The sequence below is a fragment of the Metopolophium dirhodum genome, chromosome 1 (genome assembly GCF_019925205.1).
Source record: "Metopolophium dirhodum isolate CAU chromosome 1, ASM1992520v1, whole genome shotgun sequence".
Taxonomy (NCBI): domain Eukaryota; kingdom Metazoa; phylum Arthropoda; class Insecta; order Hemiptera; family Aphididae; genus Metopolophium; species Metopolophium dirhodum.
The window spans coordinates 114,036,965-114,048,244 of record NC_083560.1 but is presented as its reverse complement, the minus strand read 5'-3'; the positions used below and the strand labels follow the sequence as shown (position 1 = coordinate 114,048,244).

Sequence of the window (11,280 nt, the reverse complement as noted above, 5' to 3'; positions counted from 1 at the left end):
TAACAGCCAAATACTTAACAAGTAACAGACAGCAAACTTTCGAGCTAAATGAGAATAAAACCCACTATAATAATCATAAATATCATGAACAAATATTTAATCGGAGCACTGATAGCGTAATGGGTTCTTATTTTATAGTCTATAAGCTTATAGATAATCGAATAATATAGAGGAATCAATTAATAACGAAAAGATTTATTTTAAGTTTTGACCAACTTTTGTAGAATTCTGCCCACTGTGCATACCTTTGATTCAGTGACCCAATACTTATGCCGTGTAACTGCCAGGCGCAATGCTTGTTTTTCCTCCGAAGTAGTTGGAACTAAGAAATAAGAATAGCAAATCTTGTTCTAAGCTACTTTAGGGCACCACCATGAATTACACGTCTAAGACATAAATTACTACATGGACTAATAGTTAATTTGCTATCATCAATATGACATGTTATTGTTCCTTCAATAACCGGACTTGGAGGGCAAATGATTAATTTATAAGAGAGCTCCTAAGTAGTAGGCACGTGCAATGGTACCTATACATTGTATGGTAAATTAAATTCTTTGTTTTTAAATATATATCAAAATATAATACATTTTTAGAATTTTTAGGAATCCTTCTACTTTTGAAAAATAAGTACTGAAATAGATAACATGTTTGATTAGTTAAAACAAATTTAAAATCAAAATATATTATGTCCTTAAGTCACTTTCAAAAAGATTATTGTCACAGATTTACTTTTATTTTAACAGTTTTAATTTTGAGGCCTGAAAATGTTATTGAACATTTTATAAAAGATTACAGTTCCAATCATATCTTTCGTAGTTTTTATTATCTTACATTTTGAGTTATTGGTTGTGTTATTGAAAACATAGGTATTTAATTCATTTCATTTAGAATATTAATTTATTTTAAGTTTTAGGATTTTTAATTTACTGTGATTAGTTAGTTATGAGTAATACAATTAACTACAATACATATATTATTTTATGAATAAATAAATGTATGTTGGCTGTTTCTTTGTTTGAGGACACCACATGGTTGCACACATATCATTATCTAACATCGGTCAAGATTATAATATTATATTAATTCATAAAATTCAGATTTAACAATATTTAATTGTATTATATTAATAGCATATTATTTTTTTCAGAAATTCAAAATTTGTAACAAGAAAGGCAGAATATACATGGATTCATGGGATGAATAGATACCAACAATTAAAACTCAATTACTTTCACAAAAACATCATGTCCAGATCCAATTTGGATACTTGTAATTCGCATTTTTCAATGTATTTTTCACGTCATGTTGTTTTATAATCTTCAACATAGAAACATGTATTTAACAATTTGGTTTATATGTAAATTATAAAATAATTACCAAATCGTCTTTTAACTTTTTTATATGACAACTTCTTCTTCTAAGTTTAATGAAGTTTTTGGAGACTTTTTCAATTCCATTTTAAACTCGTTTTTCTGGGTTTCCTATACATGGTTTTAAATTAATATAGTATTTTGTGTATGTACATATATTAAATAATTATAGTGGGTTAAAGTTAATTTTTTTAAGCTACGATTATGCTTTCAAGTTTTTGAGTCTTCTCTGCCAACTGATTACTGTCACATGCCAAGTCTTTGGTCTTTATAAGTTCCAAACTTACTTTCCGTTCTAAAGTCATATTTTTCTATAAATAAATCACAAATACCAACTAGTAATTAAATATAACCAAAATAAAAATTGTATTTTTAATATAAAGTTAATTACTTGTTTCAATTCCTCATTGTCTGTTATCAAATCCCTACAAATTTCTTTGTACTTCTGGCACTTTTTTATAATGACTTCTTTTTCATCATTCTCTGATATTGACCTCATTTCAGATCCTGAACAGCGATGCATTGTGTGAAATCGATAAATAAAAAATGTATATTAAAAATAACGTGGAAAAAATGCTAATAAATATTCGGCAATTCAATGATTTTGCCCAGCGTATTTCCGGTGGTTTTTCGTATGTGTAAATGTAAAAAATTTAAAGCCGAAAACCGTGTTGGAGGGTCAAGCAAGTCAGTCACCTGAACTCTCTGAAAATCGATTAACTTTCAAGATGGTCCCCTATGTGTGTTTCAGTAAATCAGGTGGGCCGGTATTAATGTATTATAGACATTAAGCGGCTATAGCTTATAAGTGAAACTCGACTACATTTATGAATGATGAACAATCTGACTTCGTTGTAGTTCTACAACTGTGGTCGTAGTAGAGTGATAATGATGTCGTCGAGTAGGTAATAACTAAAGACCGGATTTATATGCATTTTAAATTGTAAAATATGCATGCAAACTGTTGTATAATAATTAAACGAGAGAACCTTAGTAAAGTAGGCTTTAATAAACATAATTATTAGTGTACACATGTTATAATATGTGGAAGTACAGAGCTACATTTAGATAAGAGTATATATGATTAACTTTATAGGTTAGTTTTAGTAAGACTATTATCTTATCACATTCTCCCCTACAAATAATAATTAACTATTAGGTAACAAATAACAATAAAATAAATAGTTACAAATACAAATAAATAATTAATTAATTAGTTTGATAATCTTCTAAATACTTTGGTTTATTTTTGGTTCTTGTAGACCTTCTAGGTTCTTCAACATCACTTAATGTCTTGCTTAGCCCCTCATTCATCTGGGTAGGTTCTTCAATAACAATATCTTTATTCTCTTGACCACAATCGTATGCAGGAGCTTCCAAGCTTGATGGTTTAAGACTATGTTCTCTGTCTCTCTTTTCTCCCAACAGACCTCTATCCCCTGGAGGCGCCAGGTCTTTCAGAGAAACCGTAGATTCACGTCCATTGTTATAACGCACCAAAGCATACTCGGGATTAGCCTCTATCAATTCAGCTTCTTCCACCAGTGGATCGTACTTTGATGATTTTACATGTTTTCTGATGAGTACTGGACCAGGGCAGTTAAGCCATGAAGGGAGAGTTTTCCCATTTGAAGAACGACGAGGATATGGGAAAAAGCGTTCATGTGGGGTACAGTTTATAGCTGTACAAAGCAGAGATCTTATAGAATGTAGGGCATCTGTTAGCACTTCTTCCCACTGAGTTATTTTAAGTCTTTGTGTTTGCTGGGCCAATTGGACGGCTTTCCAAATAATCCCATTATATCGTTCTGCTTGTCCGTTTCCCTCCGGATTGTAAGGTGTCGTACGGCTGGTGGCTATTCCATGGTTGTGCAAAAAAGTTGTGAGTTCTTGTGACATAAAAGATGAACCGCGATCAGAATAAATGTAAGCCGGCATACCAAATATGGAGAATAACTGCCACAAACTATTTATTACAGTAGTTGAACTAATGTCCCGGCATGGAACTGCAAATGGGAAGCGCGAATATTCATCTACTATTGTAAGGATATAATGATTGTTTGTATTAGAGGGTAGTGGGCCTTTAAAATCTATATTCAACCGTTCAAAAGGCGAAGTAGCTTTGATAAGATGGTTTCCCTCCTGTTTAAAGAATTTGGGTTTAACTTCAGCGCATATAGGACAAGTTGTGGTTACCCTTTTAATATCATCAAGAGTAAATGGTAGATTCTTACTTCTAGTCCAATGGTACATTCTAGTAATACCAGGGTGACATAATGCTTTGTGAAGGTCAAAAAGCTTACTTGGGCTATTAATGTTTGCACAGACTCTTGAGAAAGCATCCGCTACCGTATTTTCCTTACCTGGGGGTCGATTCTTGAATCTCGTTATAGCATTGTCGTGTACGACAAATCACGTTTGTCACATGAAATATGTTTTCGTCTATTCTTCAATGTGTATACGAAAAAATTATACGAAAAAGTTGTGTGAAAAAATATCGTGAGGGTATGCGTGCCACGACTTTTTCATATCACTCGACTTTTATTATGATCATCGTTTATCTTCACCCAAATTGTTAATTAGTACATATTTTGTTCAAGTTCATGTTTAAAAATGGATAATTTCAACGATCTTGCAGCTTTATATATTTTGAATATGGTTGATGAAGAAGCGGCATATAACCCAAGACATGGGTTTACAGTTAAGTATGACCCATTTACACAATGTGATCGTTTATTTTTAAAAAATTATAGATTAAGCAAAGATTTAGTTCAACAGCTAATAGCTTTAATTACACCTTACATTGAACCAGAAAGAAGATCGTCATCTATAAAACTCTCTGAAAAGGTAATAGTAAAAAATTGTAAATAAATGTAGGTATTAATTGAATGTGAAAAAATCTACTATGTTCAACCAAGTGAAGTACATATAAAGGAACTTAATACATTAGGAACAATATGTCAACTAACAATGCATTATTATAATAAAATACTACTAAATTTATTTATGAAAATATTGATGATAAGCACTTGGCATTTCCATGTACTTATGTGGTATTTGAGGTAGTGTTCATAAATTTTTTAATTCATACTTAAACTGAAGATCACAAAAAAATGAAATTTATAATCACTTGAGTGACATAGCTAATATTAATTACTCACTCAGTACCACAGAGTACAGTACTTGACCCGTTATTATTTATAATTTATATTAATGGCTTTCTCAACCAGTGTATTCAGGGAAAATTAATCTGCTTTGCAGACAATACGGTTATTTTAGTAAAAAATCAAAACCTAAATGATTTATATAAAATGGCAGAGAATAGTTCAGTTAACAAAGCCTGGACAATTGCTCATAAACAATTAACATGGAAAAAACTAAATATTATATTCACTTAAAAAAAAAAAAAAAATACTTAACTATCGGACAAAAATATATTTTTCATTAGGCTGTCCCTTATTTAACTATATATCATAGAACAACAGTCATAGTTATTCCACAGATTATATAAAATAATTTAATAACAATGATAATTAAAAGTTTAATATAATCTGTGGTTATTCTACCTTATCTAAGTCTAATGTCATTGTTCCTAAAAATGAGAACAGTTTTTGGACAACAATGTCTTAAATACAAGCTTATACAGTTATACAATTTCGTTTTAATATGATTCAAATATAAATAACTTAAGAAATCTCTATTAAAAAAAATTATATTAATACTTTATTATAGTAAGTTGATTTTAATTAATTTAATTAAGTTGATCTGTCGAATCAATTTATAATATAGTTAAAATTTGTACTTATCTAACAATATTATTACCTTATGGAAGTCTCTCCTCTAGCACAGCTATTGGCTTTTGAGGAGATCCATCTGCAGTTGTTAAATTTAATTATTTATACATAATACTTTTACAGGTGTTTTTAGCATTAAACTTTTTTGCAAGGGGATGCTATCAATAGGTATGTGGCTGTATCACAACCCACTGTTTCCAAAGCTATTAATTGTGTGGTTGAGGCATTGAACCACCCTAGAATATTAAATGAATGGGTTAAATTCCCTAACAATATGCAAAAGATCAAGCAAATTAGGAATGAGTAAGATAAATTATTATATAAAACCTTAATAACAATTTTCAATCAAAAATTAGTTTTGCCTACCAAACTCAGGATTTTACTTCTTTATTTTTTCAGGTTTTTTATTAACACTTTGTTTCCAGGAGTTGTGGGTTGCATTGATTGCACACATATTGCAATTGTACCTCCTAACAATCAGAATGCAGAAATACCCGAGTATATTTATGTAAACAGAAAAGGTTACCACTCATTAAATGTACAATTGGTAAATGTGTTAAGATTTAGTCAATAGTCAGGCATGTAGCCAAGACCCCATGGACCTTCTGGATATGTGCCTGATTGAAATAACTTACTAGCACACCTAGTTAAATTCTAATTAATAGTTAATACCTAATTATTTTATTTTATTTAACAGATTTGTGATTCTAAACTTTATATTTTGAGTGTGAATACAACATTTCCTGGCAGTACAGCAGATTCTCATATATGGAATTCATCTACAGATATAAAAAATATCTTAGAGGAATTGTATAGACGTGAACACAAAGGCATATACTTACTGGGTAAAATAATATTATTCATAAGAAACAAATTCAATTTGAAGTGTTGGAATCAGCCTGATATTAAAAAAAACTAATATGATGTAGGAGATTCAGGATACGCCCTAAGACCTTGGCTTTTAACACCATATTCTGAAACAGCAACCAACGAAGAAGAAAAATACAACAAAATGCAGATGTCAACAAAAAGTATAATTGAGAGGTGTAATGGTGTATTAAAGGCTCGGTTCAGGTGAGTTTATAAAGCATATAATACCTTTTTGTTATTTTTAAATTGCTAGTTAATTTTATAGGTGTTTATTGAAGCATAGGGTATTACAACAAAATCAGGAAAAATTGTAAATGCCTATGTTATTTTACACAATATGTGCATATTGGCTAAAATTCCAGTTCCAGACATGAATGATGAAAATGTGGAAGAAATTGATTTTGGAATTATAAATAATTATTATCCTGAAGATGGCACTCGAAGAAGGAATGTGAATCCTGAATTAGTTGAAAGTAGAAGAATAAGAGACAATATAGCAAGATGTTTGTACAATAGGTAGTTAGGAACAGAAAACTTATATTTTTTATATCATTAACATTATAAAACTATTAAGATAAAAAAATATATCATAATTACCTATTTGTAGTAATTTTATAAAATAACATGTAACAAAAACATTCAAACTTAATAAAAATTAATATTAAAAAAAAAAAAAATTTGATTTTTTAGGAACTTCCTTTACATAAATAATACAAACAAACTAGTATAAACTGGTAGTAATTAAAAAAATCATAAATATATATTTTAAATTATATACTATTTAAAAAATCATAACTAGTCTTTTAGTTACTAAATTAAACCATTTTTATAGCATACATTACAATTTATGTTGTTTAGCAGCAGCTATATTTTCTAATGCTACTGTTTGCCTTTCTAAGAGGGCAATTTTTTGTTCATAGTATTTTTCTTTTAACTTTAGTTTTTGATCTCCAATTTCACAAATGTCTCTACCAAGAGCTAGACTATTGGTTAAACGTTTTGCAGTAGATAATGTTTCGAACTTTTTTTTATCACCTATAAGAATAATAGTAAACTTTGTTATAAAAATAAATGAAAATAATTGTTATTTATTTATTTATTTATTTATTTATTTATTATAAACGGGCGTGAGCCCATGATACAGATATGTATGGTGTAATGTTGACAAAAATTACATACTAATTTTAAGTGTGGAACATCGGTACATGCTTACATGAGTTATATATAAAAACAAAATAAAAGATAATAGTATAATACTATGGGAGAAATGACGGGTCCTCATTGGCTAATTTCATCATACGGTTTATTGGCTCGTTTTGTAAATATTTTGTAGGACAATGCGGAATAAAAAAAGTATGTGTGTTGCGGGTGCACTTAACAGGAACTTTAAAGTTAATTAGTGCAAGGAGTGAAGGGGAGTCAACAGATCCCGATAAGATTTTACTAAGAAAAGCAAGAGCATGCGAGCGGCGACGGTCAGCTAAGGAAGATAAGTTCATGAGACGGAGTAGAGGAGTATAATCATGAGGGGGGCAGTTAACATTCAATTTGTGCTTCATATAGCATAAGAATTCACGCTGAACACGTTCGAGTTGAATACAGGCATCAGCAGTTTGAGGATCCCATACAATAGAGCCATATTCAACGATTGGGCGTACAAGTGCACAATAGATGGATTTGAGAGAGCTGGTGAGTTTAAATTCACCAGATATTCTTTTAACAAAACCCAAAACCTTGAGAGCTTTGCAAGTAATTTTATCGATGTGGGCACGAGGAGAAAGAGAGGAAGTAAATGTAAAACCAAGATCACAAATGCTAGAATCAACGGGAATTAAACAAAAGCCATTCAAAACGTAGGAGTAAGTGATAGGAGAGCGACTTCTGGTGAATATCATTGACCGGCATTTATTAACATTTAATGTAAGACCAAGAGTTTCTGCCCAGGCAGAGAATCTATTAAGATCATCCTGGAGTTTGAGACAAACATCGACCGTGTAGATCTTAAGGAAAAACTTCATGTCATCAGCAAAACAGAGTAGTTGGCTGTGTTTAAGGGAGGTACAAGCACTATTAACGAACAAAGAGAACAGAAGGGGTGATAGATGTCCACCTTGGGGGACACCAGAGGTAGATAAAAATATGTCAGATTTTGTATTGAACATATTAACCCATTGCGATCTATTTAATAAGAATGAATTAAACCAAGATAGGATAGGATCGCCAAAACCAGAAGCACGAAGTATAGAGATAAGAACCTCATGATTAACTGAATCAAACGCCTTAGCAAAGTCGGTATACACAACATCAACTTGAGATCCTTCTTTAAAAGAACCGTGTATGTAATTGGAAAAGTTAAGGTTACAAGTAACCATAGATCTGCCTGGGCGAAAACCGTGCTGTTCGTTGGCTAAAATCATATTAACTGAAGGCTGGATTGAGTCTAGGACTAAGGACTCAACAATTTTAGATATATGTCCTAGAATTGAAATTAGTCTATAATTTGTGACTAGTGATGGGTTGCCTGATTTTAAAATGGGAGTAATAGAGCCATTTTCCACATGTCAGGAAATGTACTTTCATCAAGGGATCTTCGAAATAGAGACCAAAGAGGATTGAAAATAACATATCTTATTCTGTAGAGGAAATCCCCTGGTATTCCATCGGGTCCTAAAGAAAACACATTTTTCAGACTGTTGAGCTTGAGGAGAACATCATTAGGGGTGAAGTAACAGTTGTTTGGTAAGTCGTAAAATGGTAAGTCTAAAGACTGGAGGTTTGGAATAATTGATTTTGAAGAGTAGACAGAACTAAAATGTTTAGAAAATAAATTTACACTTTCCTGAATACAAGAACTATCGACACCATCGAAGGAAACTATGTTCGGAACAGCGGTGTGAGAACGATTCCTACGTACAAAATCCCAGAATTTCTTGGGATTCAAGGATAAAGATTTTTCTGACTTTTTCTGTTCAACAAACGTTTTGTGACATTTTTTAGACATGTATTTGCATTTTGCACGGAGTAGAGAAAAAACTCTATAATCAGCAGGATCAAATGTAGATTTAAACTTAGCATGAGCTTTATTTTTACGATAAACTAAGGTTTTGAGATCTTTGGATACCCAGGACATTTTTTAGACATGTATTTGCATTTTGCACGGAGTAGAGAAAAGACTCTATAATCAGCAGGATCAAATGTAGATTTAAACTTAGCATGAGCTTTATTTTTACGATAAACTAAGGTTTTGAGATCTTTGGACACCCAGGAAGGAAAAGTTGATTTATAAAAGTGGGACAGAGGGACGAACCTCAAAATTGAACTGTGAAGAGAATCAGTGAAGGTATTAACCGAAGTATTTAGATCAAGGTTGGATAGAGTAGAGACCCAAATCGTAGGAAGACAGAAAATGTATAATACAATTGTAATCCGCCTTTTTGAAGTTGTGAAAGGAATGCGAGTTATTTAACGTAGTAGAGGTAGAGATATTATGTAGCGAAATATTAAGAGGTGGGTGATAAGGATCAGGCGGAACAAACGGTTCAAGAGATTCACAAACTATAGCGGAATCGGTGTTACAACAAATTAGATCAAGAATGGAACCTTTAGAGTTTAAAACAGAATTTTTTTGGTAGAACCCATTGAAGGCAAGTAGTTCAGGAACACAAGGCACACGAAGAGGGGAGGAAGAAGTATAAGTAAGGCCATGTGAATCATTAGACCAGGAAATATCAGGCAAGTTGTAATCACCACAGAGTAAGAACGTGTGTTCAGGATGTTGTTGATATATAGTTTCCAATAAGGACATACAATTTTCAAATAAAAAAGGTGGACTAAGAGGAGGAAAATAAGCAGCATTAATTATGAACCTATAGGACCCAACAGAGAGCATTACAAATAAGTGCTCGACGTTAATTTCGTGAACAGCAATTAATTTGGAAGATAAATCTTTTCTTATCCCAATGAGAACTCCGCCACCCCTTAAACAATTGCTAGTATTAGAACATCTATCATATCTGTAAATATTATAATTGGTAAGACCAAGTTCACTATCAGCAAAAGAATCGGTCAACCAAGTTTCAGTTAATACAAAAAAATCATAATTTATACAGGCTACATTACATTTAAAATTTAAAATTTTCGTCCGGAGACCACGGCAGTTCTGGTAAAAACCAGAGACAGACTTGCTAGCTGATGAATGAGTTAAGGGTTGTTGAATGTGGGCCTCTGGTTGAAATTTCCATTCCTAGGATTGCTAAACACGACCTTCGGGAGACCATTTATATGAACAATCTGCAGTCCAACTTCGCCATCCTGAGACCTACGCTCAAGTTCAGAGTGGCAGTTACGCAGTAGGGTACGTTGAAGTAGAGTCTTATCTTTTACAATTCGGAAGTTTGGCGGAAAGTTAGTACCCTTTTTCTTTACCTCATAATAGATAGCTAGTAATTTAGAAGCGCATTCTTTAGATTCAAAAATTATTTTCAAGGGACGAGGGTTGTTAGCCTGAGCTTTACCCAGACGAACCAATTTGTATTGAGCAGGAAGATTGCCTATAAGAGGAATTACAATACTCTCAAAAGTTGATTTGTCATCAGTGATACGTTGAGTGGTAGATTCAGCGGAAGACTCAGGAACACTGTATACCAATAAATTAGTAGAGCATCTTTCTCGTTCAAACGTTTCCTGGAATACTTGTGATACAACAGTGGATGAAAAGGCAGGAGAATCCAAGGATTCCAGCCTCAGGACTTTATCTTTTAGAAAAACCACTTCATCCTTAAGAATGTTATTTTCAGCTTTGAGTTCCGCAAGAAGAGAGGACAGTTGAACTATGTCATTTTTCAGCTCTTTAAATTGATTGTCTTGCGTCAATGACAGTTTTTTAAAAGAATCAGAAAACTCAGTTCGAAAGGATAATAACGTAGTCATGATATCATTGTTGGATGGAGAACTGCTAGCAGGTGAAGAGGCAACATTAGGAGAAGCGACAGCCAGTAATTTAGTGCCACTGCGAGTGGTTGTTTTTGGATTACTCATGACACAATTGGATACAACCAGTTTAACAGTAATGCAAAGTCGGTTGCATACACGGCCAGTAGGCGAGAGTTAATGTAGTTTGGTACCTTGCGTTAAAGTCTCCAAGACAGGAAAAAAAATAAACAGCTGATCCAAGTAGACGGTGATAATTTGATAGTGTGAAATCGCCAAAGTGATAACGGATACAACAATAATTGGTACTCACG

At 32.3% G+C, this 11,280-nt stretch overlaps 1 pseudogene; it reads left to right on the top strand.

Annotated features, from left to right (window-relative positions):
• Positions 1–3,986: 3,986 nt before the first annotated feature.
• On the top strand, positions 3,987–6,557 carry LOC132951742 (putative nuclease HARBI1; annotated as a pseudogene).
• Positions 6,558–11,280: the final 4,723 nt, after the last annotated feature.